Source organism: Haemaphysalis longicornis, unplaced genomic scaffold (genome assembly GCF_048455015.1).
Source record: "Haemaphysalis longicornis isolate Haplotype H1 unplaced genomic scaffold, Haemaphysalis longicornis Haplotype H1 scaffold_1, whole genome shotgun sequence".
In the NCBI taxonomy this organism is placed as follows: Eukaryota; Metazoa; Arthropoda; class Arachnida; order Ixodida; family Ixodidae; genus Haemaphysalis; species Haemaphysalis longicornis.
This window is the reverse complement of record NW_027526203.1, coordinates 189,985,375-190,013,195: the sequence shown is the minus strand read 5'-3', so window position 1 is coordinate 190,013,195 and position 27,821 is coordinate 189,985,375. Positions and strand designations below refer to the sequence as shown.

At 48.1% G+C, this 27,821-nt stretch overlaps 1 protein-coding gene and 1 long non-coding RNA gene across 2 annotated transcripts in view; one reads left to right on the top strand and one right to left on the bottom strand.

Moving 5' to 3' along the window:
• LOC144140231 (uncharacterized) overlaps positions 1-27,821 on the bottom strand; it is a 78,634-nt gene that overhangs the window by 23,086 nt on the left and 27,727 nt on the right. The window lies entirely within an intron of this gene.
• The window catches only part of LOC144140195 (phosphatidylcholine:ceramide cholinephosphotransferase 2-like), a 301,789-nt gene continuing 286,862 nt past the window's right edge, over positions 12,895-27,821 (top strand). The window contains exon 1 of the mRNA XM_077672287.1: positions 12,895-13,452. The gene's annotated coding sequence lies outside the window, so the exon portion shown is untranslated. The remainder of the gene's footprint in view (positions 13,453-27,821) is intronic.

Genomic DNA, 27,821 nt, shown 5'->3' with positions numbered 1-27,821 from the left:
GAGGTGCCACTCGGGTTCTAGCCATTATCAAGCTGACGCCTACCTCTCCCGACGCTGATGTAGTTACGATGTATGCAACGGCGCCGTAGGCCTTGGGGCTTGCATCACAGAAAACGTGCAGCACTTTCTTTGTTTGATCGTCCCCGAAATCCGCGGCGATCATGCGTGGCACTGTAATCTGTTGAATGAGCGGAAGCTCGCTGCACCACTGATCCCACTCGGTTTGCAAACTACTTGGCAAAGGTTCATCCCATTTTACTCCTAGCTCCCACAGTCTTTGAAACATCATCTTAACATTCACTGTGGTGGGGGACAGAAATCCAAATGGATCGAAAATTCTCGCTGACACTTGGAGCACAAATCTCTTATTGTCCACTCTGGCGGAGAGAAAATCGATGAGGGCGGTCAACCTGTATTCGAACACGTCGCTTTGGGGGTCCCAGCCCACTCCCAACACCTTTGCGGCCGCAGCATGCCCGAAGTCATTGTATTGCTGCTGAACAGCACCCTGTTCCAATGAGTTTAGCAGCTCGGTATCGTTGGACATCCACTTGTGCAGTTTCATTCCTGCTTGTCCCATGATAGTAGTTGCCTCCTGGCACAGCTTCGTCGCTTGTTCTCGGCTGTCCACTCCAGTCACGAGGTCATCAACGTAAAGGTGACTGCGTAGGATATCCGCCGTTCCGTCGTACTGCTCAGGCAGGTTTCTTAGGTGATGGTGCAACGTCGCTGCCAAAAGAAATGGGCTTGAAGTTACGCCAAAGGGCACTCTTGTCATTTGGTAGGTCACGACTGGAGGAAGTTCTTCCCCGATCTTTGGCGCTCTTTCGTACCACAGGAAACGCACCGCGCTCCTATCCGTCTTGGCCAAAGATATCTGCAAGAAAGCCTTCTCGATGTCCGCAACAATAGCGATGTTATGGGTGCGGAATCTGGTCAGTACGTCAATGAGCTCAGGATTCAAATTTGGCCCACTCTCCAAAACGTCGTTCAGAGAGGGGCGATTGTTGGTGCTTGACGAGGCATCGAAAACAACCCTTAGCTTAGTTGTTTGGCTGTCATGACGTACAACAGCTTGGTGTGGCATATAGTACACCGGGCTTGTACTGCCTTTGTTTTCTTCCACCTCCTCCGCGAAGCCCTTCTTAATGTAGTCACGGATGGAAGTATCGTATTCTTGCATTAGGTGCTCGCTCTTGCTTAGGCGTGTTGTTAGAGACTTTAGACGCCTGGCAGCACATTCTTGGTTGTCGCTCAATTCCGTTGCTGTTGGCTTCCACGGGAACGATACCTTGTAGCGACCGTCTTCAAACCGGACCGTTTCTTTATGATGCTGAAGAACGGCATCTTCGGGACAAACTCGTTCGGTTTCGTTGATACCAAGGTGCTCAAGCTCCCAGAAAGAGCGGAGTTGTGAAGCTATATCTTTGTCTGTTTCTTCACTCACGCTCGCTCTCATCACACTTATCGCAGTGGAACAAATTGCCGTAGATCGGGTCGTGCCAACCTCGCCTTGCAGAGTCCACCCAAAAGCAGTGTCCACTGCCATGAGCTTAGGAGCCAGTCGCCTGACCGATCCCGTGACCACTGCCCAGTAGAAATCAGCCCCAATCAAGAGACCGATCCCCTCGTCACTGTGATCACCGTGTGAAACGTCTGCGACTTTCATTCCTTCCTCTAGCATTCGCAAAACGTCTGCGTCCGATGGAACAGGCATAAGATCTGCACATATGCAGGGCACCTCGAGAGCTTCAACCCGCACCTCTGTTCTGTCATGCTGGCTTCGGAGCCAGAGCTCGACTCGACGTGACTTGGTATGCCTCGCAGCTTCCGCGCCTCCGAACGTAAAAATGTTCAGCTCCTCTTCGCCTAGGACCTTCAACTGCAGATTCTTGGACAGGTCGCTTCGTATGAATGTACGTTGGCTACCTCCATCAAGGAGAAGTCTCACCAGTGTACGCTTTTGTTGGCCCTCAGCCCAAGCCTTTGCTGTCTGAAGAAACACCTGTGACCCGTGATTACGAGCATCCAGTGACGACTGCAACACTGTCTTTGGCTCTGTCACTGTTGTTACGGTTGCATTCTCTTTGGCCGTGTTGTCAGCGCCCGACATGTTGGGATCACACAACGTGGTGAGATGTTTCCCCCCGCAACTTGCGCACTTCAACCATCTGGCTGTTCGGCATTCTTTAGACCTATGTCCTTTTCTTGTGCAGCGAAAGCAACGGTTGTCGCGCTTTAGAAGTTTCCGCTTTTCCGAAACTGACATCCGAGAATCACAGCTCCCAGCGTCGTGATTGGAAGAGTGGCAGAACACGCATCCTATGCTGTCTTTGTCCGTTACGGCGTTCAGCAAAGCAGCAGAAGCCGCATGCGATCCTTTGAAACCACTCTTGTGTCGGTTGGGAGCAGCGGTAGGCTCGCGGTGTCTGGAGTCAGCTGCTTGTATCTTTTCGCGCGTTTCTACCTCTTTTCTTAGGAAAAGCAAAAATGTTTCTACCTCGCTGCCCTCTTTAGTTTCATCGTGCCTTCGGTAATATTCGAGGCAAAGATCAGCTGGCACAGCCTTCTTGAGTACGGTCAGCAATAGCACGCCGTATGCGCTAGCACTCACTCCCAATGCGGCTAAACTTCTGACTTCCGTCTGCACTTCGTCGACGAGCCCACGCAGTTTGTCGAGGTTTCGTACATCCTGAACCGGCTTCACATGAAGCAAGCGCGACATGTGCTCCTCGATTATCATTTCCTTTCGGCCGAATCTTTCTTGAAGGATGGTAAGGGCTACGTCATAATTTGCCTCTGATAGGTCAAGCCCTGCGATGGCCGCCGCTGCCTTCGCTGTCATGTAGCTGTTCAGATATTTAAACTTGTCAATTTTTGACAAAGTGGGGTTGCTGTGGATAGTAGAGTTGAATTGGCTCCAAAATCCTTGCCACTTTCTCAGTTCTCCTCCAAATTTAGAAATTTCCAACTTTGGAAGCCTCACGACTTGTACGGGGGGAACCGGAGTCATGCTCGTTTCTGCCTGCTGCCTGGGATCTGTCTGCCGCGTTGCTGCAGTAGCTGCTGCCTTTTCATTGCCGGACTTCAGATCTTTTATCCAGCTTCTGACTTCGCTTTTGGCTACGATGATTTTCTCAGCGTAGGATTCAGCGCTTGCTACATCGTCTTCTAGCTCTTCCACTTCAATGACTGTATGGATTTCTTCATCCAGTTCTTTCAGAGATCTTTCTTTAAGAGAGAGAAGGTCCAAATTGGATTCCAGCTCACCGATTGATGCGGAGTCCCTCTTGTCGGTGATGTCGTTGATCAGCTTTGTAGTCGACGATCGCACCACGGTCCGCTTGCGTTTGAGGCGGCTGACGTCCATCTTTTTTGAAGTCCCTCCTCCCGGGTTTCGGCACCAGAAAATATTGTTGTAGTTTTTCTTCTCTCTTCTTAGCTTGCAGATAACTTGCTTAGCAGCATAATCTATACGAAACAAGTTACCGCTCTTCTGCACGTATCGTTACGGGGTGGCGAAGCCACGCGCGCAGGAGCCTAAAAACAGAAGATGCTTCCTCGTTGGGTTCCGTTTCCAGACTGACTTTATTGGCAGAATCGAGAGAGAAGGAAAAGAAGTGTACATATAGAAAAGAATGGGGAGGGTGGCTGCAGGCATCCACCGCCACGCAAGAGTTCTTTTCGGAGCGGGCGGCGTGGGAGAGTCGTCTTCATTTCACAGCGTTCACTCACGGCGCGCACCACACACACACACACACAAACCCAGACATAACTCTCGTGCGCCGGCGTCGTCGAGGAAACAGACGTCGCTCGAACGGGTCTCCCCGAATTCCGGTGGCCGTTCCGAAGAGCGTCTGCGGCGATCGCACGAGGTGTCGAGTGACGGGGCCCAGGCGCTTTACGTGACCCGCTGGAGGCAGGCAAGCCTGTGTGATCTTCGTCTGCGTGTGGCGCCGACGCCTCCTCGGTCTCGTCCCCCGCGTTGTCTGCAGCTCCTTACAATAATACAACACCATCCACCGCCGGCGGCGGCGTCGGCGGCGTTGGCGTCCGCAGTGCTGTTTAAAGAAAAAACAGCATCCGGCGCCAGGTTTCGATCCGAGGACTTTGCGGGCCGCAGCGCGACGCGCTACCGACCAAGCCACAGACGCGACGGTGATATCAGTGTTAGACGCGCCTTATATCTTTAACGCATTCAAACTACGTCGTCAGCGGCGTGCGTTGGCGACTCAGCGGCGTTATAGCGGCTTGATAACTGCGTGGTGTACACGTGATATTACAAACCCGATGGAAGAGATGGAAGAGAAGGCGGCGAGGGGGTGGGCTGCGGGGGCCGAGCGCAAGCGCCGCAAGCGGGCCGACAACCGTGCATTCGCACTTTCACATTCTCCCCCTCGGGGAAATGCGGGGGAATTTTTATGCCAATGGGCACATTATCGCACATACAAAAGTATGAACGAGTGCGAGTATTGTTGAGGTAATCAAATGTGGTGGCGTTTCGTTTCTTGACTGTCACTGGTTGGTCGTAATCATCAGTAGCATTTTTAAAACGTATAAGAGGGGTAAATAAACATCGAAACTGTATGATTGCTTGATTTTGAACCACGCCGTTGAAGAAAGCCGGAAGTGTGTGGCCCCGCGACATGACCGCGTATTTTTTTATACATTTCCAAAAATACACATGCGTGCAGCTTTTTATTATGCCTGCTAAAAGCTTATGGTGCGTATGTTCCCATCACCGCACAAAGTGGCATCAGAGAAACTGACAATGCGTGGACTGAAGCTGCGTATTCTGTGTGCAGTATGGAATTTCTCAGAAGTGTAGTGAGTTGTTTTGGAATAGCTGAATGCGTTTCGTAGGAATGAACCAACAGTTTATCTTCCCTTTATCTTCATGCAAAGTTAGTGTGATGGGCAGCAAAGTTTAATGATTGCATTCTGGTGTTACAGGGGTTACATAGTGTATTGGCAGACATTCAGATTTCCAGTGTCTCTGTCATGATAGACTGTTATTATACAGAGTGGAGGACATGTTTGAGCGTCTTCCCATGGAGCGTACTTTGATTTAGATTCAACACCGCTTCCCACTTTTAGATGCGTTTATTGTTCCAGGAACTGTGACAAGAGTTGGAGAGCCTTCAAACAGTGACTGAAGGGGGTTCAGGTTGAAGATCTGCAGTAATAATTGCTAACATTTGTGTATTAGGTAGAAATGGGGTATGTCACCCCTTCAGAATGCTATGTTCATACTTTTCAAGCATGCACTGTTGCTTCTGGTTATACAGCTGCAAGAATAGAAAACAGTGATGCGGCATATCAAAATGGTTTAACTTCAAGCCTCCAGAGTGTCATGTCGCTGCTTTTTGAGCACACTGTTGCTTCCGGCTGTTTCAGACGCAGTAAAAATTGGAAAAACTTACTCAGCAGGTCGCAATGGTTTTACTTCACTTCTTCAAGATGATATGTAACTCCTTCGCAAGGTTAAACCGTTGCTTCTAACTAGGAAGCTATGGTAAGAAGTGAAAGCTCTAATAAAATACGTTGAAATGTGCTTATTCCAGGCCTTCAAGCTGTGATGTCGCTGCTTTTTATGCGCAGATTGTAACTTCTAGCCATGAAGTTGCGGTGAGAGTTGAAGACACTCACATAGTACGTTAGAATAAATTCATGCCACACTTTCAGGTTATGAAGTCGCTGCTTCTCTCACGCACACATTGTAGTTTCTGGCCATGAAGTTGTGGTGAGAGTTGAAGATGCTTATGTAGTACATTAGAATGAATTCATGCCACACCTTCAGGCTGTGAAGTCACTGATTTTCACGTACACACTGTTGCTTTTGGCTTTAAAGCTCCATTAGGCATTGAAAACATTAGTGCAGCAAATCAAAACGAATTCAACGTCAGGCTTTCAGGGTGCCACTTTGCTGCTGCTGGCTGGAAAGTGTGGGAAGAATAGAAAATGTTTGTGCAGCAGCCCATGACACCTTCACAAGAGGCAGTGAGAATTAAATGTTTCTTCTCCGTGTTCCAGTTCGGTGCTCTGATTGGTTGCAGAAGTAGACAAAATGGAAATGCTTGCATGGAGATGTCGGCACATTTTTAAATAAGTCACTTGGATCTCGTGTTCATGCTCATATTATTGGGCCTGTTGAGTGCAGTTGTCTAAATAGGTGCAGTAAGAGATGAATGCACTTGCATAGCCCTTCGTTCAAGTTTCGTATGGGGCAGTCGGTGTTCGACGTCACTGTATGGTGCACATAGGGGAAGGTTATTGACTTCGGGAAGGTTATCAGAAATGAAAATGCTTCCACAAAAGCTTGACATGGCTGTGAAGAAACTACATGTTGAACCGAATAATTTCTTTGTGTATTCTATTTAAAAAGCCTCATCAGCAATTAAAATATCTTCACGGTAGGCTGCTGCATATCAGTGTAAATCCAATGAAAGTTTAATGTTGCACAACTTGGAAAGTAGAACTTCGGAAGGATGCATTTGTAGGTCGCTATTCATTTTTTCGATAAAAGCTCGGAGCAGAAATTTTTGAGGCGGCTGCTAGTACTTTTTCACCGCCAGTCAGGGTTCTCTGCCTTATCATTCCACTGCAAACTGCGGGGTGGTGATATGACACTAAAGAAACAGCGGCAGCTGTTTTATTACATCGCCGGGAAACACCTCGGAAATCGTCGACGAACTGACGTAGAGCGTCTTGCCACTCGCGTGTCTCGTTAAGTAGAAATGATTAGACTTGTAACGCTTCACATCCCGCAGTTCTATGCTCGCGCCATACGGTGTTGTCGTCTCGTTTAAGCGGAATACAATAGGGCTTGTTTCTTCGCACCTACAGCTGATTTTGCAAGGCAGGACACCTTATGCGGCATCGCAACCTCCACCGTTGCGTGCGTCACCGCGGTAGGTGTTTGCAGGGTGTCACTACGTCCGAAACGGTCGCACAGAACAATACGTGGCCCGTTGTTATCCCGGCCGATTTCTGAAAGACACCGATGAATTTTCGCCTCTGGTTTCCTTTTCACCCCGGGCTTAGTCCGTGCGCTGCATCCAGCCATTGCGGCGACGAACCGCCCCTTTCTTCCACCCTGCGTTTACGACGCTTGATTTAACGGTGATTATGGCTGTGGAAGATATGTAACGACTACATTTCTTGACATTGAGTGCACACGCAAAGCGAAGAAATAGTCGCACTGCGACGAGCCCGACCAAATGTAACGACGACCATTGTGTTATGTTTCTCCAAGCAGACGACGGCTAAGCGACGTGCAGCGGTCGAACTATTCAGACCCAAAAATTGTGTGCGCTTTGTTTATGTGTTTATTTCTGTTGTCTAACAGTAAAACAATCATAGATAGCTTTGATTTAGGTATAAAATACACCGGGAATAGTTTCTACCAAGAATAACCTTTGTTTCAGAGAGTAATTCTTTTTTTCTCCTGAGCCAGTTTTCAATGAGTACGACTTTTTCTCTTTCCTGTGAGAATCATTCATTCCTCGGAATGAAACATATAGAAACGACTTCATAATCAGATGGTTATACTGTCAGCCGCTCATATTAGTAATCATGGGTATAAACATCTGCAATATAACGAACTATTTTTTCCAACCGCGGAGAGTCAGGTAGCGGCCACACAACGCTTGTGGGCGGAGCTGCACTCTTACCCTGTCATCGACTATAGTCTTACTATGATGTCTTCTCGCTGAACGTCTGAAAGGCCCTTGGAGGTAGTATTCCCGCGACAATTTTAAGTTTCTGTAGTAAAGAAAATTTAGGCTAGAGATGACCCTGCGCTGCTTAAGTTTCTGAAGGTTTGCCCTATTATGCAAATTGAGTATGCTAGAGTGACGGGAATAAACCGAATCAATAAAACGCAAAGCTAAGTTTATAGTTTATATAAAGTTTATAACAAAAGTTGTAAAGTTTATAACAAAGCTAAGCCAGATGTGGCATATGTATCCAGATACATAGGGTTGCTTTATTTTTATACATCTTTTTATCTTTAATAGTTTTCATCTGTTTCTTTCGACATTGATGTATACTTGCGCTATTATAACGATTAAATGTGTTTCACCAAAGTCCATCAAATACGATTTCTTTCAAAGTGAGGGTGTTGTGCAATTTTGTATTTGTGCTTCGCGGCGCTTTTCTGGGCTTTTTGATTTTATAATTTCTTGGTTTGTTCATTTAAAAGATTTGTTTGTTAGTTTAAAAGATTTGTTTATTAATTTGTTAATTGTTAATTTGTTTGTTAGGATTTGTTCATTTAAAAGATTTGTTAATTGGTATGACGTATTGAAACCAAATGTCGTCATTTCTAGATTCTAAAAGTGAAGCCCAGGTTTGAAAAGCAGTCAAGGACTCTGGATGTACTGAGCATGCTATCGCAGCGGCTGTGAACAAACGGAAATAGATGAAAAATAATATGAAAATGTTTTTTATAAATTTTCATAAACTGGGTACGTTATTCCGGGAACGGACTAAATAGGAAAATACGAAACGGGAAGGTTCTTTCGCCCCGGGTTGAAATGGGAAGGAACAAACGGGAAGGTTGAAATGGGAATGGGTTCAAACGGGAACGGGCCAAGTGGGAAAGGGCGAAACGGGAAGGTCGTTTTGCGCCGGGTTGAAACGGGACGGAACAAGCTGGAAGGGTGAAATGGGAATGGGTTCAAACGGGAACCTCCCCTTTATAATTGGTGCCCGTCAACTGTAAAAAACTATTTGAAACCATAGAAGCTTCACAGAAGCCCTTAACTGGGGCGAAGAAGTTGGTGTCACTGCTTTTGATTGATCAAATGCGCCTGGCAGGATCATCCACGTGAAGCTTACTGAAAAGCTTTCCGAGTATCAGATCAATTTACAAATTATTGAATGGCTTCAGGCTTGCTTACATAATCGACAACAGTTTGTTTAAATGTATTGCGAATTCTCCTCTTTGCTTACTGTATCCTCAGGTGTACCTCAGGGGTCAGTTATAGGTACAATTTTGTCTCTACTGCGTACTATTAATATTGCAACTTATGGTTGAAGTGTAATTGTTTGCTGGTGATTGTTTTTTTTGTTTTTGCCGCGCTAAATGATTATTCATGTCGGACTTCAACTAGTGTGAGAATTGGCATATACAATTAAATTTTGATAAGTCAGTTGACATGAATGTCACGAATAATAAAGCTACATTAACGGGTTCGTACGCTGTAAAGAACGATGTAAGTAGGCGTTCTACAAATGTGAACTATCTTGGAATAACATTCTTTTGTAACCTCAACTGAAATGAGCACGTCGAAAATGTATGTGGGTCAGCACAGCACAAGCTCTGCTTGTTAAAACAAGCCCGCATTGTTGTTGAGTGAACTAACTTGAACTCACGCCTACTTCCAAGCAACAACACAACTGATTCTTTTGAAGAAAATATGAAAGTTGAAAGTGCTGTTTGCGTGAACTTCTTGTTTTTTTTTATCCCCCTCCCGGTAACATCCCGAAGGTCTCACAGTGTTGGAAATGTATAATAAATATCGAATAAATCTTCCGCCGTAATGGACCAAACCGGTCCTGGTACATACCTCAAGGGCAGGCCAGGTGTACAAGGCTCACGCGTATATTGTGGTGACCTATAGCTTTCACCTCGATGATCCAAAACCCCTTTAGTACGCGGAATGTATTGTTCTGTCCGACAATTCATGCCGGAATGGTCGGTCCTGAATTGGCCCCTTATGTCACAGCACACCAGTGTTCGAGTGGGCACCTTCGCGCCTGGTTAAGGTGTCTGCCTTTCCTGACCAGCTCGTTTTGGTAACCCACACCAAAGGCGGTGGATCTCTAAATTTCAGAAGACAGCCTGAACTAGAGCTGTCCGGATTACCGCCATTCGATCCTGAATAAAGATTACTCCCTCCCTCCCTTCATTCTTCTCTCTCTCTCTCTCTCTCTCTCTCTCTCTCTCTCTCTCTCTCTCTCTCTCTCTCTCTCTCTCTCTCTCTCTCTCGCTCGCTCGCTGTTTCGAAATCACCGTTTGTCGTTTTGCCCCAAAAGATACCTGAAAGTGACAAACGGGTCTCCGCGGTGAGATGGGTCCCGTGCCACCAATTTACACTCTGATTATGTCCTTCGTGCAGTTATCGACAGTTTCAATGTCGGAAGTCAAATGTTTTGTCCTTGTCAGAAGTATTATTCTTGCAATAAGATGACCACGAAAACAATATGTACAGAAGGCGAGAGGCCACAGTGAGAGACTGAATAAGTAGCTCGTAGCTCGTCTATTGCTGCTTACTCCGTTACCTTTTAAAAAAGGGTGTTGTCTGGTTTGATCCGACGGCTGTCTCCGAGAGGCTCCCTTCCCCACCGCTGAAATGGTGCCCAGAAAACACGTTCGATCTGCGTTTTCTGTTCGCGCGGATGCTATATATAAAAGCCGATATAAGAAAGCTTTGTCGGATTCACGCGGCCGTCCCGCTCTGCACTTGACGGGGAGACCCCACCAAACCACGGTAGCCGGCGCTTCTTGTAAATCTTATATTTTTGCCTCCTCAGTGCGCAGTTTATTACGGTCAACAATCTTATGCAGTCAACAATCTTATACGGTCAACAATCTTATACAGTTTATGCAGTCAACAACCTTCAACAATCGAAGTTAACTGATATGCCCGAGCTTCAGGCCCAAGTCGTTCTACCTTTTTTTTAATGTTGAAGTTTTCTCTAGGGCATAATATAGTTCCACTTGCTTCGAGGACATATTACTGTTCGCCTGACCCATATTTCTTGGACACTGAACGCGATGCGGCGTTACATCATAAGGAAGTGCATGAGGGGGGGGGGGGGGGTGCCGTGTTTCAATACATAATGGTACCACGTGAACGCACTCAGAAGGCGCGTGTGCTCTGTTACACGTCAACCTATCGGGTTTGTTTTCTTCTCTCATTCTGAACTTGCCTACAACCAAATTTTTGAGCTTCGCAGGAAAAAAATACCCTGCCCCTATGCTTGCTTTACAGCAAACTACGGGAAAAGCGATAGCACTCGAACTACGCGCAGCGGCTAGACGTACGGACATACCAGGGCCATAATTGAGGCACTCTACGCCCGGATCCTACAGTATACATAGGTGACTGTGGCCAGCGAAGCCACCGTTGTTCGCATGGCTCCGCGCGCAGGAACTAGGAGTCGGTATAGCTGACATCGAACCTAGGCCTCGCATATAGCGCAGCACCAGGTTTGGGTAAATCGCTTATAACCCCATCCACTTGCTCCCAAGCTCCTATAAAGGACCTTGGCAAATGGAACCGCTGCACAGTAGGACGAGCGATAGGAACGTTTGGTGACAAATATGCGGACTCAACAAGGAAGGAAACCCGCCTGGCCGTATTTAACGCTTGATGCGTCACAATTTCGCCGCATAACAATACCCTACAAATAAAAGGTGCTAGGGCCTCATGTTTTCATACGAAGCCGCCTATATCGACAGCCTCCCCCCCCCTCCCCCCTGGAAGCAATGTCTTTCCAGCAATACCGTAGTGTATAGTAGTAAAGACAACGTTAATGGGACTCGGTGCATCGCGCTTTAGGCGAAAAATGGGGTCTCATGGTGGTATTTAATATACCAGAGGATAAGGCGTTCATTGCAATGCGTTTTTGCGAAGCAAGAAAGTCAACTTTAAAAGGGGTCCTGTGTTCACCTGAGCGGCGTACGAATTTATCCGGCAAGTCCCACTAGGAAGTTTCAGAAAAAAACAATATTTGAGGCTTGCCTGCGGAAATACAAGGGGTGGAGGAAGGGAAAAAACTATGAGAACTAGAAATTCATTCAAAAGGAAAATAAATTAGAAAGCCTGGAAGTGCCACCACTTCACTCGTGCTCCTAACGCTTGCGTTGCGGCCTCTTCAGGGGACTGTGGGAAAAAATCCAAGTTTTGTTTGTTCAGAAGATTGCTACGTACAAGATAGTCGACCAGCGTACAATATAGCCATCTACATACCGCAAGCATTTCAATACACCAAACAAGGCCTCGTGGACATTTGACGCTGAACGCTGCTGAAGGCGGGGAACCAGTGAATGCGACTCGATATCGTGGGCCTGCCGGAGGTGTCTGAATGGCAGCACTGGACTGCGCTGACTCCATGGACTGTTCCTTTTATTAACATCCGCGTCGAAATACCAGGTATGCTTAAATAATCAACTATATCTACACTGGCAGCAAATCAGATGACGCTTGCTTATATACATGGCAGTTATACTGATCATGCGCATATATACACCGAAGGGTCGTAAGCAACCAACTCATCGTCGTCAGCTTTCCCAGTACTTAACCTGCAAATTGATCACATCCCACATCATCGACGAGCTTTATGCTATATACTTTGCAGCGGCATTTATCGCTGCCTCGACTCTCTTAAGTAAACAGGCCATCTTCACAGATTCAAAAGTGGCTCTTCAAGCATTAAATCCTATTTTGGCATACCCTCACAACAATCTCGTTTTTTTTTCGCGATTTCCTGTCCCAATATTCCTTGCACTCGTGTGTTTTTTTTTTATTCCAAGCAAATATATATATTTTTTTTGCAACGCTATCTTACACCAACTTAGCGCCAGAAATTTAGACTTTTGTTTTATATGTTGTTAGTGTAACTCATTAACTACAGGGGTCCAAATGCCAGAAGAAAAAAAAAACGCCTCCGCTGCGATATGAACACCCGAAAGCAGAATTCAAATAATGCGCCCGAAGCAAGCGCCACGTTTCGCCCGTTTGGAGAAGCGAACTCCCTAGGCAAGCTCGCCTAGGTACCGCCGGCGCGACCTCGGGAACAAGGCAAACACTACTCATAAAGATTGCAACCCCCCCCCCCCCCCCCCCCCCCCCCCCCCGGGGCCGCGGAGGGTTGGACGGCTAGCACGGCTAGGCCGCTGGCTATGCTCCGGCCACTGACGTCAGGGGACGGCCTCGATGTTGGCGCCCCTCGCGGAGAACGTGCTCAACGGTCGTCCTCCCGCTCTCAACTTCCCCGTGCAAGTCGCCGCCGCCTGGGCAGCAAGCTGTGATCGCGGCCTGCCCTCCTGCTGGCCACGTTGGAACCGATTGCTATTCTCTGTGTACGTGTTGGTGCGCGTGCCCCTGCAACCATCGACGCCGAACTTGCTTGAGGAACGCGTCAACGTTGTGAAGTTGGTGTAGGCAAGCAAGCGCTCGTTGTATTGTCGCAGTCGACGGCGAAAAGGAATTCAGTGAACGGAGCCCGACACCTCCGCCGCCGACAGAGAGCCGCCTTCGTGCGGCCGGCTGCCAGACGAAAAAAAAGGCGACGCCGTCACCTCTGCGTTCGGCGCCTCCGTCTCTGTCCTCGTGAACGCTTTTTGTTCTGCCTCCTGAATAGGCGGTCGCGTCTAGCCCAAGACTTGCTTGCTCGGAAGCCGGACAATTTCCGCGTCGCCCCGGATGTTCTCTTGAAACGGTGAGTGTGCCGCCTTGTACCTTTCGTGGCTTCCCCTTATCACGCCCGTGCTTCTCACTCCGCCGTGTCGGTCTGCGCGCTGTACCCACTCGCCGCGTTCTTCGGAAACTCAATACTGCTCGCGAACGCCTGTCGACCGTCGCGGTGTTTCGCTGCTGGCGCTACACCGCGCGTGTTGCACCTCGCGAACAGCGCTGTTTCGCTTTATGAAGCGATGCGAGGAGCCGGCGGTCGTTAGACGGGGCCGTCTGAGTCGATAACATTATGGTTGTCACGCAAGTGGTGGTAGGCGCTGATGGTCGCTTGCCCGCCCTCACCGTGACGCAAGGTTACGGCACGTTGAGGGTGGAATGGATGACTTCACTGCCTGCTGGGCCCCTGGTAGGCAGCCCGTTTTTCGCTGCTTTCTTATTTTCCTCCACTAATCACCTCCTTTGTTTTGAGGCTTTCCGTCCCTGCCCTCAATTCCAGTCGCTTTGTGGTGTCGCGGGTCTTTGACACGCAGCGGCGAGTTGGGACCCGCTGTCTGACTGGGAGTGCAGGTGCGCAGAAAACATGTGCTTCTTGCTCCTGTTTTCTTCGCCCTGTGCGTGCGCTCGCTATTATCTTCAGCCCGCACTCGTGCCTAGCTCGCTCAGTAGCTGCTGGGCCGAAGGTAATAAACAACGTTACGGCCCCTGCCTCGAGCTGCAACGATGAAAAGCGCTACACGACTGCGACGTTTGCCTTGTCACACGCTGTTTTGTCGCATTCATGAAAAATAAACAAAAAGGCTAAACAAAAACTGAAACGGAAGCGACAAGTGAGGCGGGCGGCCTCATTTGAGTAAAATAATTCGTATCGAGGGTGTTACCCGCTGGCCCACTCACTCACTCATTAAGGACAAACAAACGGGGGCAACCGTAACCGTGCATGATCGTCTGCACAGTGAACTGTTGGGAGTGCGTCAAGTGTACCGCATTCGTTTCCTGTTTTTTTCGCGAATCCCAAGTCTGGGCATCTGTCGATGTTCACCTCCTTAACGGGAACAGAATGGTTGTTACGTAATGTTTCCAAGTGGTGCTTACAAATAATCCATACACGGAACCTGCAGTTGACATTAGGGCACTATGGCCCGTACACGGGCTTGTTGCAGTATACGTCGCTAAATGCAAGGGTTCTCTCTCATTGCCAGTGCAACTATAGGGGGCAGTTATATTTAGCGCAGATGCTGGATATAGCATTGACAGTGGCAGGCTGCATGCAGCCCGCAGTCTCATAAGAGCCTAGGTTGTCATTCAGTTAGTCTACGTAATCCCGCTAGCATCTTTGAATCGACACTTGTGTACAGTCACTGTTACCGATAATGTTTGCAAAAGGAAATTTCAGATAAACTTCGACGGCGCGGAATTCGCGAAAATCGACAATTAATTCGAAATTTTGTAGTCGTTTCTTGCAAAGGCGCTGTTTTGTTTTCTTTTGCCGATGCATCTTAACTCGGCGCGGTGGCCTTGTTTTCAAGATCGACGTGATTAATAGGAGCACGAGGTCGCTCTGTGGCTCGAAACCTCCACAGTAGCGGCCATACAAGCCTCCCCCCTTGAAGGTTTTTAGCGTCTTCGGGTCTTCCAGCATAAGGAGTGCGCCCTCTCTTGCAAGGACGGACATTATTCGTCTCATTCCCGAGCCTTGACGGTGACATTGCGACGTTAGTGGGGCGCATTGCTTTCCGCGCGGAGGTGTAGGCCTGCCGGTCATAATACCCATCCAGGCTTACAAGGCCGCTAGCACCATCCCGCGGTTCCACAATCTCATCACATTATGTCGAATAAGCATGGTAACGAATAAGCATGGTAATACAAGCGGTAGATTTCATCCGTGTTAAGTGTTAAAAAATTTGGACCGTTTGTTGCCCATCCCGCAGCGGACCAACTACAACGGTGTCCGCGAAAGCGTTGCTGACGGTTCGCCGGCAGGAAGAAATGAGATTAACTTTATTTTTCCAAGTACCCTCGTCCAGGGTGCCTTCTTTGGTAGCTGGGGCCGGACGGTTCTAACCTCTTAGATTTGTCCAGTTAAGTTGCCGGTGAATTGTACATCCACAAAACCGTCATTTTGAGATCCGTTCGACCACAGTTCGGAGCGCCCAAGGGTCGTCATTGCACGACCCTTGGACGCTCTGACGTAACAGTTGTCGCGTTAAGTTAGGGTACGTAACGTGAAATCTGTGTTTGTTGAAACTCTCTATCTAACGGATACGCCCGACCCAGTTTCCGAACCATCCGTTCAAAAAAAAATACACGAGTAGGCTGTATACGCATCTCATCTGCTGTAATTAAGTTTGATTGGGAAGTTGAGTTGCGACATAATCAGGATCGCGCAGTATAAAGGATGAACCTGTTAGTATAATGAACGATACTTGTGGAGAGAGAGAGAGAGAGAGAGAGAGAGAGAGAGAGAGAGAGAGAGAGAGAGAGAGAGAGAGAGAGAGAGAGAGAGAGAATGGTTTTATCGTTCGAGGGGCATCAAAGGGAGAACAATTTCAGCTGCATGAATATGTATGTAGTGTTCAAAAGACAGCAACGGTACGAAGTTATTATCGCATATTAAATAAACGTTTAAAATCAATTCTAATTTTGAAGGTTACTCATGTGGATTAGGCAGTGTACGATGTCAACTGATGCAAACAGAAAATAAAATTGAGCACAAACTATATATATGCAGTAATGCAGAATTCAGTCAAGGCGGTGCTTCAGAGTTCACTGCTGCCACGTGAAAAATAACTTATCGAAAATGTTGGCGCAGCTTGGTTCACTTAAATGAAATAATCCTGCACTCTAAGGCAACGCCGTGGTTCAGCTTCACCACGAAGCGCTCGGGTGACCAATCCATGCCGCCAACAAAGCAAATTCAGCGAACGACAGCGACGTTGCATACAATTTGACTCAAAAATGGGACCTGCGTTGTGGCACTGCGCAATGCAGGACGTCAATTGCGTGGTGCCACACTGCAGACCGAACTTTTCAGTCAACTCGTACGCGCGACGTCGTCATTCGCTGAAGTTTCAATGTTGGCTGCGTGGATTGGTCAGTGAATGCTTTTCGGTGAAGCTGAACCACAGGATTGCCTTAGCGTGTGCTCGAAGTTTCCTAGTCCTTTGAGGCTCCATTGAATGGCGAGTTGTATGAATGTTGCAGCCACTAGGAAACAAAGGAACTGCAGAAATGAACTAGTGAGGGATCATTCGAGCGCCGTGTGGCGGCAATGCAGAATGGCGGCCCAACATTCGCCAGCCCTGCCGAAGGTCTGGCATACGTGGCGCCATGTTTGTCTGACTTCGCGTTACTCGTGACAGTTTTCATGTTCCACGTGCGCCTCCCGCTCCCAGTCACAATGGCTTATATTCCCGAACTGTGTGGCAACCGAGATCGCGACTTTCCGTGTTTCGGCTAGAAGGCCTAGTGGAGATACGAGGGGGTAATTTTGCGACGTTAAAGGAGTAGTGACACCAAATTTGTGTATTTCGGTTTTTTGGGTCAGGTTGGCCGAAGTGCTGCCGATTATGAATTACAGCGCCATTCATGGCGTCAGTTTCGGTTTCGGCCGCTGGGAGCCCGGGAGCAAGCGCGGGGGCTTTACGGCGGCCATGGCGTCAGATGTTCTGTTCAAGCCAGGAGGCAACGTTTCAAGACGTTGCTTCCCCCTATAAAGATTAGTTCCGCCGCATTCAGCCGGTCTGAAACTGCCCAAAGTTGCGGCCGGTGGTGCGAAACAGAACAAACACGAGAACCCCACCAAAATGTTCGGTTTCTTTCCAACTAATATGTGTGTCGCAAGCTGAGAGGGAAGAGACAGACCACTCCAAGTTAGACCGGCAGGACGCTTCTACGTCACGCCCTCCACAGGCGGTACTTACGTCACAGAGTGGCTGAACAGGGGATTTCTGTGTCTCTCAAAATTGCGGCAACAATAAAATTGGTTCCAAGCGACGTTTGACGCCCATAATTGTAAGGCAACTTGGTAGCTTTATGAAGCGAACCATATTAGTTTTGTTTTTAGAAATCGAACTTTGGTGCCAGTACGCCTTTAAGAAACTGGAACATCTCACGCTTCTAAAATTTCTTGCAGGACACTGAGTAATGGCGTCATTGCGGTACACTCCCGCATAATGCGGAATGGGCTATCGTCCTGTACTGGTATTTAACGTCGGTATTTTTAATGACTTTGCCTTATTTTTACCCAATATTCTTCAGCAGCAAAACGTGCGGGAAACCGTGTTTTGATGCGAAGTCATTGTACGTCTCATGAGGCGAAAAACCCGGCGCGTCCCCTTTGAATGGCTGGATCGTCATCAAACTACGGAAACTGTGGCAGGAATCCAATACACGTACGCGCGGTGTTAGCGAAGTGACTTAACTACTACGCTGCCCCGACGCCACATGGCAGGGCGCTTTCGAGTTTACATATTTACCTAAGGGGTGACAAGAGGAGAAGTAAAACTCAGAACGGCCCTCCCTCGTGGCTTCATAGCATTGCGAGGGGAAGCCACAATGATTTCGCATTCAGTGCACGCAAGCAGATTTATAAGTGCACCGAATGGCACCCATGGCATCTAGGAACGTCGGTGGGCAGGAGACGCTGGTTTAGAACAGGGGTCGGCAACCTGCGGCCCCCAGGGGGAGGAGGAGGAATAAACGTGTCTAAAAAGCAGTCAGCCCTGGGGAAGAGTCCTCGTTCCAGGGCCCCTTGAGTGCGTCCGGCTTCTTGGGCTCTCTGCACCAGCCAAAGCGCCAGAACCCGCCCACCTCCCCTTGGCACTTCCTATAGCCGGTATTCAATGGCGTGGAATGCATGCAGGCCACCATGTGTGCGCCGCCATTATCTGTGGCCAAGCGTCTGTTGCTTGGCGACGTTGTGCGCCCGGCCCGCAGATCAGGCAGCCCTCTTTTCCTCCATGCAACTGTGCGAGTGCGCCGTCACTGGTTACGTCGGGCTCCGCGGGATGGCGGTTCTTGTCCATGCTAAGCACGACTGTGATACACATGACTGTGTTTCACGTTACAACTACCTCACCGAACGCAAAGTATTGCCTCGAGTTCAATGTGAGTGCGATTAATAACATCTCTGTTGACGCCACCGTTTCGAATCGGATTGAAACGGAGCAGATGCGCTCCGGTGGTTTTTTTTTTCTTCTTCGGCGTGCGGCCGGAGTGGCCCAAGCTATACCCAAGCCGTGCCGTGTCCGCGGCGCATCGGCCATGTCTGTGGCCCTTTCCAGTGTTGCCAAGCGAAGATATTGACCGCTAAAGTTTTCAACGAATACCGCCTATATGCAGAAGGCAGACATGGCAGTTATGACCTAAAATAGGGTTAGACAGAACAGAGAAACATCGCTTTTTTAAATAAACCTTAAAATAAACGTAATTTCTATTCCATTTGTGTACATTATTATCAATTCGCCGATAGCTCTTCTCACTGCTTGCAAAGCGGCATGATGCAACTCGGCCCTCCGCCTGAAAAGGTCGCCCGCCTTTGGTTTCGCAGATCCAACCGTTTGTATGAAGCTAGAAGGGACTCAAGCGCAGCTTACGATTCTTCGCTTTCTAGGTTCCACATAGCTCTGCGTCTTTCATATATACGCCATGCTGTGGTGCACTGCTTTCCCAGAACAAGTGCGAGAGCGTAGGGCGCCCGGCGAGACAGCGGTCAGCGTAAATCGGAGCTGTCCTTAATAACCTTTTAAAACAACTGCGTGTGTTTTTGTAGACGATGACCGATGTGCTTGTCGAGTGGGCTGTGTTGTCCTTGTTCGGTTTTCCGGGTTGTTTGAGTCAAACGCGCAATTGCTCCTGAGACGCACTCTTGGGTGATTGCGCCTTTGTCTTTCTTGGAAATGCCAGGGTTGGTCCCAAAATTGCACACCTTGTCGATGTGGTTGCACTGACTAAGCCGCAGACACCACGGCTGCGGGGCCATCTTTGATCCACATCTTGCCTTTTCTTCAAGAAACTCCCCCACCACCCTCCTTCCGTCCATTCAAAAGGATTCAAAGGATGACAGCAAGAAATTATTTGTGCGGATTTTGTAGTTTTTTTTTGTTGTTGTTGTTAGAGTACAGATCTGTCAACTATTTTTACTACGTTTCGTAATTCCAAGCAACTAAGTCCTGACGTAGGCGGAGGGGTTCTTAGCTGAACGTCTGCAGGCATCTATGGCTCCAAATGCTCACTTGTGCGAGCCAGTCATGATCGAGCGGCGAGCGCGTACGAGAGCTCGTCAGTGACACCTAATACCCCTGTCACACGGGCACTTTCAATCGCGATTGAAGTGAATCGCGATCGAGTTTTCGAGCGCGCTCGATATACTGCCGCTGCTACACGGCACGTTCCAATCGCGATTGAGAAGTTGCACAGGTTGCACTTGTGCACGCCAGATGGCGCTAACAATGTACTTGCGGCCGGCGTCTGGTAACTTCGCGTGGTCAGAGCTATACGTAACTATGTAAATATTACCTCACACTTATTTGGGTCAAGTTATTTGACACAATTTGTGGCGTTAGTTGAAGTTATCACATTTTGTGCCAGTACTCAGCGGAGACGAGAGTATCACCGCTTTCGTTCGATCGCGCTCGGAAGCCTCGATCGCGATCGAACTCGATCGCGATTGAAACTGCCGTGTAGCAGGGACCCGATCTAGATTGAGCTCGATCCGGATCGACTCAATCGCGATTGAAAGTGCCCGTGTGACAGGGGTATAAGAAGCTAGCGGGGAACCTGCAATGCACAACTGAGCGCCGAAGAAAAGTACGAAATAGGCGCGCCCTAAACGAGCGTAAGACGTGCACAGAAATTTGCACCTCCAGACCTTCGTTAACTTTTTTTCAGTTTGCAGCAATTTGGCTGGTCTATCAGAGAAAACATTTTTTTTTTGAAAGCCGGCGCTGGGAGTGTACAAAAAAAAAAAAAAAAAAAACACGGCACTGGTATTGGAACAACAACAACAAAAAAAGCCACAAATGCTTTTAGCACCTGAAAGCAGGCTGTCATTTTTGGGGCACTCTTCCGCGCTCTGCATGGTTCAGTTGTTGTCCTGGGGCACGTGGCAAAAATTAGCCTAGCTTCACGGAAATAACGTCGCGAACGCTGATCTTAACAGCGAAGCTGCCTGGCGCTCCCTGATCGGAAGGCTACCCTTGATAGAACTTCTCAAAGCTTGCAGATCGATTCGTGTTCGCGCCAATTCATTTTTGCCGTGTTCCACTGCTCGCGCCATCTGCTAGAACCTTTTGTTATTTTTAAACTTCGAAAACTGCCACTACGGGGCGCCCCGAGGGCTTTTAGTTTCTTCACGGCATACTTTTTAATTTGCTATCGCAAAAATCAACTGTCTTTATTTTTAATTAAAAGAACAACAATACGTGACATTTGTTTCATTAAACAAATGTCACTTATTGTGCTTATCACACAAATGTGCGTAATGTTTTTTTTTTTTTGCTCAACAATGTTGACAAGTACGAACATTGCCACCATGTTTAGTAGTTTAGAAAAGCTTGGCCTATGTAAGCGTCTCGTTCAAGCATGAAAGCTTCGCTGTTAAGAAAAATGTTTTGTGCTTCAACTTTTTTGCCGCCCTTGCCAAAATGACGCTCACGTCATCAAATGAAGGTGCTTTCAATTCACGAGAGCTCCGAGTTTTCAAGCTTGCGGCATCGTCCTTTTTGTAAGTGTTCCTTCGTATAGGCTGGAGGGCACTCACTTAGGCCATAACACCGCATAACTTAAAGCCTGTAAGTTCGCGGAAGCAAAGTGGCGTTATAATCCCCTCACTCCTCCCGCCTGCGCAGGTGTATCATCGGATGATTTATTTGTGGCCTTTGCCTCTACCTTCTGCAGGACCATCCATATCTGCCACCTCCTCATTTCCCGAACTGTTTGTTCTGGGAAGTCATTTATTGAGGCAAATTTTTATTCTAGTGCTCACCCTTTCACCTTTTGGGTGTACTGGTTGGGATTTGTCAACTACGTATTGAAACTAATGTTGTCTAAACATTAACGCCAACGCGCGAAAAAATTAGGTTCTGGGAAGAGTTGGTGTATCAGCGACAAATGTCATCCAGCTTCTCCCATAAGCCATGTTAGGCGCACGCTGTTCTTCCCGCTGCTTTTGTATTTCGTTCTCTTCTGCACTTAATTCGATGTATATATATAAAAAATCAGCGCCGATGTATTAGTGCTTAAAAAGTCGTATGTACTACCAACATATAAAGAAAGACAAGAATCGCGCCATATAGTGTGAAATCGGTAGAAAAAAAAATCAAATTGAGTCGAAGTTTTAAGTCAAAGGTATAGTCAATTTTGAGTCAAAGTTAATAAGGCAGCAGATGTTCCAAGAACGGCTTGCTTATTTAGCTGAAGTTTCTAGCCCTGGCTATAAAATGTATTTGTTTATTTAAGTGTACATGTGTTAAAGATCCTAAACTGTTGTAGAAAACGAAGACTCGAAGGTAATCTGTAAGGAAAAATCAGGGCTAAACGCTATCCCAGTGAAGGCGAAAATAAATGGTTAGCGTAGGCTTCTGCAGAACTAGTAATTTCAAAATCACTGTAAAAAAAAAGCTGACACTAAAGAGGGGACGGAGGGTGAAGCGCTGTCGAAGGGCCGCCGAACGCCCAGGTCTTTGAAATCTTCATAGCAAAGCAACTGCGACAGCAGTCAAGATTTCAACTCTTGTAATTGGTATAGATGTCGCATATGACCACTAAAACTTGGAGAAAATGTGCAGTTAGGTAGTAGCCCCCCTTATTGAGTCCGAAGAATTGTGGCGCTCAGGAGCGACGTTATATGGTTGTTTGCCTCAAAAGGTGAACTGAAGGGTTTAAAATGGAGTTTACACTGTTTCCAAACTACACTTCCGGGGCCCTCCAGGCGGGTGAGTGAGCCAATGGGTCTGTGAAGTGTCAGAAACGTTTCCGGTGGTAGCTGTCTTACCTTTTAACCCCCCCGCCCCCCTCTCTTCCTCCCGTTTTCGTCTCAAGCTGTTCACTTCGCGCCTCCCTGCAAAAATAGAAAAATTAAGCGTTGGTTTGGTCGGTACACGCCAGACTCGCCCTGCGTGGGCACGTTGCCTTTCGCTTAACCTGCAACGACCCGTTTCCTCAAGCATGGTTGAGGAGACCTATGTCCTCGCCTGAGAGACAAAGAACCCCTTCCCGGAACCAACCGTTTTCGTTTGCACATAATAACCATATCCATAAAGCACAATAGAATCGGGAATACCTAAAAGTTTCCTCGTCTCTGACAAACTTGGCGTTGCGCTTAGCCGCGCCATGACTGAAAGTGAGCGGGACGCTCGCGGAAGCGAGGAACCAAGACTGAGCCAGTCTGCGGCCCTCTTCGTTCCTCGGTGCAGTTTCGAACGCGGTTGACGTGGCGGCGATGACGGCGAAGGGGTGACGTCAGGTGGTTAGCGAAGGGTACTCTTGCGAGTCGGCTGCGGAAGTGGGTGCAGGCCGTCTCGATCTTCACGCGGCCCACGCTCCAACGACGCCCGCAGCCCTCGCGTGCGCAATATTTTGCTCTCTCTGTGTGTGCTTACGAGAATTGCGCAGCTAGCACCACGCCGGGGGACCTTGAGGGCGGAAGGAGACGGCCAAAATGGAACAGCTGCTCACGGGCTGGCCATTGCGTCACCTTGCCGCCCTTCCGTACGACCCGTTAACTTGCTCTGATCTTTACGCACTGCTCCAGTTTTTTCTCTTCGCCGTGTGCCTATTTCCTTTCGTTTTTTTTTTTTTTCTCCTTTTTCTCGTCAAGCATCGGTCCCGCTCCAGTTTTCCCCGAACGCTGCGAGAAATTTCGAGCTGCAGCAACACTGTGGCCACTTTCTACCCGCTCGCTCATGTATCATTCAGGGGCGCATATACATGCTTACTCCCGTGGTACTCGAAACTGATGGTGCGAGGCCGAAGTTGCAGACAGCCCGACCAGCTGGGAATTTCTAGTCCGAGCACTCACTTTCTCGATGTTCCGGTGTCTGATTCGCTACCGCCCAGGTGCCTGGTGGGATAGTAGTGTGCGATGCCGTATATTGTAGAAATTCAAAGTAGTCATTTTACGATATAATGTCGATGTGCGCCTGATTCCAAGTAAAAAAAAATACCGTTCGTGCGTACGCATGCACGTACCTACTTCACAACCTATACGATCGGCACGGAAAATTAACCCTATGATGGTGACGATGGGCCACGTTGTATACGTACGCCACAACGCATCGTCGGCATGATTATGGTTCATGATTTCATCATCAAGAAAAGCGTGGAAGTGGGCTCTTCCTTACTAATGCTACACGACCTGGACTGAGGTGTGCAAGAGTGGCGCAGGTCACAAGGGTGTCCCTTCCTACCCAAAACGTGCGGAATAGGGCTTAATGCGTTGTATACTGTACACGGACTACTGACATATGAGGCGTTTTTTTTTTTTTTTTCGAAATAAGCCAGATCCAAAAACAGAAGCTATGGGTAAGATAAAACTTCAGTGACAAGAAAAACTCGGCAACTTTCCCATAAAAAAGAGGTGGCAAGAAAATAGGTGAGTTAACCCCCTGCAAACGTGCACGCAGATCGTAGTTCGTATCGAAAATGAGCCAGGTCCTGCTGTTTCACGGATCAAAACGAGCCAAATCCATTTGCCTTATGGCAGTTTGCTTTTGGCCTGGCTGTTCGGACTGTTTCATGAGGGCTTTCAGAAGGTTTTTTTTTTATTGCTTTTCGGAGCTGACTTGTCAATTCAGACGGCTATTAGGAGATTGGCGAAAGATTTTGCGCCGGACGTCAACGACAAAGGGAATGGAATATGAAGTGAATGAAATGCAACTGAGAGACTGAAGCAGTAATTTCATCTCATCTCCCCGTTCCCCCGTTCCTACGAAGTAACTCTGGTTATATATATTTGTTTACTCCCAAATTTACCTTTTTAGTACCTAACTAAATGGCTGCCGCTTTCAAGCCCTGGTAAATCCCCCCCCCCCCCCCCTGAGAGTACGAACCACTTCATTTAGGTGTAGAAGATATGATCAGCCTTCTTGTGAAGCGTTTTGGAAATTCATGGCAAGGCAATGCAGAGGTTGCTTGATTCGAGAGTGCCTTCAGGCGTGCTCAAGAAAGTTATCCTACGGAAGAATTGGAAAAGAGCTGGTAGTGGTGCCAAGAGGACTCACATTCTCTTCATGTGTAGTTCTGTTGTCGAAGCCTTGTTGCATATGTTTAATGCCTTTTCCGCCCGTATTCCATCTCGCCATTCTTGAAAGTCAATTTAAATAAAGTTAATGTTTCAATTCAATGTGAGCCAAAATCCAAACTTATCGTCCAACTATTGCTCAAATTCACCGCATAATTTTTAATGACTTGTAGCCATAAACTTCCCCTATCTGGCATGTAAAACATACCACATAAGAGCTTTGACAGCGTTACATTTAGGCCCGGTTACAAGCGTCCGCTTTTTTCTCAAATTCGCTTTAGGTGGTTTTGGGTCATTCGAGAAAAAAAACGCCTCATATCTACTTAAGTATGTGCTTGCGAGCGTACGTGCGTGCGTATGTATGTATGTATGTATGTATGTATGTATGTATGTATGTATGTATGTATGTATGTATGTATGTATGTATGTATGTGCGTGTATGTATGTATGTATGTATGTATGTATGTATGTATGTGCGTGTATGTATGTATGTATGGGCGTGTGTATGCGCACTGTGTGCGTGTGTATGCATACACCCATCATCATCGTCGTCGTCGTCGTCTTGTTATCGACTGCAGGCGAAGGGCTCATCCGTAACTGAAACTGCTCCTATCTTAATCCAGTCTTCTCACCCCGCCACCGATGCTTCCCCCATTTCTCCCACCCTACTTCTCTCCAACTCGACATCCTTGTGTTTATTTTAGCTGTTTTTCTGCTCGGGTTCGTCCTCGCTTTCATTTTATTTTCCGTTTTAGTCGATGTCCGCAATTACCATATTCTATGTTTATACCAATTCCTCTAAAGTGGAACCATCGCTGAGTGTTTTAAATGCGAATGCATTTATTAGCCGGGGGTTGTCTTGCTCCGTTGGCCGGCGTGCGCCTGCATTCCTCCAGCGCGAACGCACGTGCGCTCGCGCCTCGTAGTTCTGCCTTCGTCGTCGTCGTCGTCGTCGTCGTCGTAAATGCGAATGCATTTCTGGACGCGGCTATGGAAAGTGTGCGCGTGCGCTCCAAACCCTCTGACCCCATAGTCTTGGTTGGCGACTTCAACGTTGACGTGCGCCAGAAGAGTGGCGAGTGGCTGGTCGAGTACATGCAGACCAGGCACTCTATGCATTGTCTCTCTGCCGGCTTCGACACGTGCCCCACTACCATTCACGGGAGTTGCATTGATGTGGTCTTTACGCGAAACTGTGACGCGCGTATGCCTCTCAAAGAACCTTTGACCGTGCACTTTAGCGATCACAAGGCAGTGATTGTGGCCGTCAGGTACAACGATAACACAAACAGGTGCTGATGAATAAATGATTACGTTCACACTCTCGTCATTAATTACGCCATTACTCGCAACACACTCATCGGTGCACCCAATGCATTCGCATTTCTGCACGATTCCCTTCGGGGAGGTGCGGGGGAATTTTTTTAAGTGTTGGTCCGCTTGGAATCTCGTAACGAAAGAAGCGCCCGAACAAGCACGCCGAGCTGGCCCATGGCTCACAGGGAATCGGAGAACTGTAGCGAATGCCGCCTCAGCGCATTCGCTTCCGCGACGCTGATGGCAGTGTTTTTCCGCCTTAGGAAGTTCCACACAGGTCAGTCTAGTGGGATGCTCACTGCCATCTGTTGGTAGGACCTTCTCGTAACGTTGACTTACTATAACGCCGCCGTAACCGGAACTACCCACGTGAAGTCTCTTCCTCCCTTCGTATGCCACGCCAGGATTTTGCTTTGTTTGAGGAGCGAAAGTTGTGCGCTCAGCACCTGCTATGGTTGGTGTTACACAAATGCCGTAAATGGCTCGGTAGCCTTGTTGCTCTCAACGTGCTTTGCACGCTGCAGTAGCGCTTAGCCGCTTCGCTTGGTGTCTTGTCTCGTATCTCCAGCACCACGAACCCGACGCCTGACTTGATTTTTGCTTATTTCGGCGGGTGCGCGCTGAGTGTATTATCCCGTGAGAACCGCTGACGGTGCCTGTAGAGCTGCCGTCGCAAGTGGCCCTTGGAGTGCAGCCTTCTTGTCGTCGTCGCGGTACTGGTCCGTGGCTCCACGCGTTTGGGATTCCGTTCGCCACATTCCACAGAAGTGTGCCTGTATCGCGAGAGTATGCCCCAGGCATCTTGCGGACGCGGATGCTTCGCCCTGGGCCGTACCTAGTGGCTTCGGGTGTCGCGTTTCTCGAGGATGCAGGCTCTATGTTGGGCGGATTTCAACTCGAACTGAAAAAAAAAAAAGAGCGCCGACGTACGGATGCTCGTAGTTTTCGTCCGAATATATACTTCTGGTGTATCATAAATATATTAGGCAGTTCTACTGCGCAAGGATGTCCCTTTCGACGCAAATATCCTTCGAACACTGCCAACAATTCCGCCCGCCTGAAAGCGACTACGCCCTTTTCGCGCGGGTGCGCGCAAAACATCATAAATGCCTCTAAAACTAAGGTAATTATATGTACGAGAAAAACTGACGCTTCAATACTACCGCGTCTAAACGAGGTTAATGACCGAAGCCGGAATTTCCACAGTAAGCTTAGCTTCTTCCCGGTCGTCAGGCTAATTACTCGTCGAGCTCTTCGATCCCTTGCCGTTGTGTGTCGCTTATCAATGGAGTTCAGGGAGCCTGGTTCCCCTTGCCGAGCTCTACACTACTGTCTGCCGTCCGCAGCTTGGGTATGCTTCTCTAGTCTGTATAGCTTCACGTGGAGAAAGAGCTGCAGGCTTATTGGCCGTGTATAAAAGTAGTCACTTCGTCACTTAGCCAGTACTACTAAAGTTAACTTTTGCTCATGTCGTGTATTGACGCTACCCTGTCCAATCTCCAGGCGGACATTGCGGACCCTCCATTCCTCATGAAAATCATTCATGGCACAACATTTTGTAATCAGCTGCTTAACCATGTCTACCAGAACGCATAACACTTTTAATAACCCTAAATGCCTCTGTGGTTTGTGCCCTGATTATGCAGTCTACGTACAGTCAGTACACTGGACACCTAGAAAGATTTCATAATTCCCCAACTTCGTTTTGTAAGCATGTCCGTGGTCTTATCCTGACGTAACTGACCTTGTTTTTAATCCCTGTGGGCATGACCTTGGCTTGCAGTCGGGCTCTTGCAACAGCATGAAACGTAAAAAAAAACTGTTCTTGTTTTGTTTTT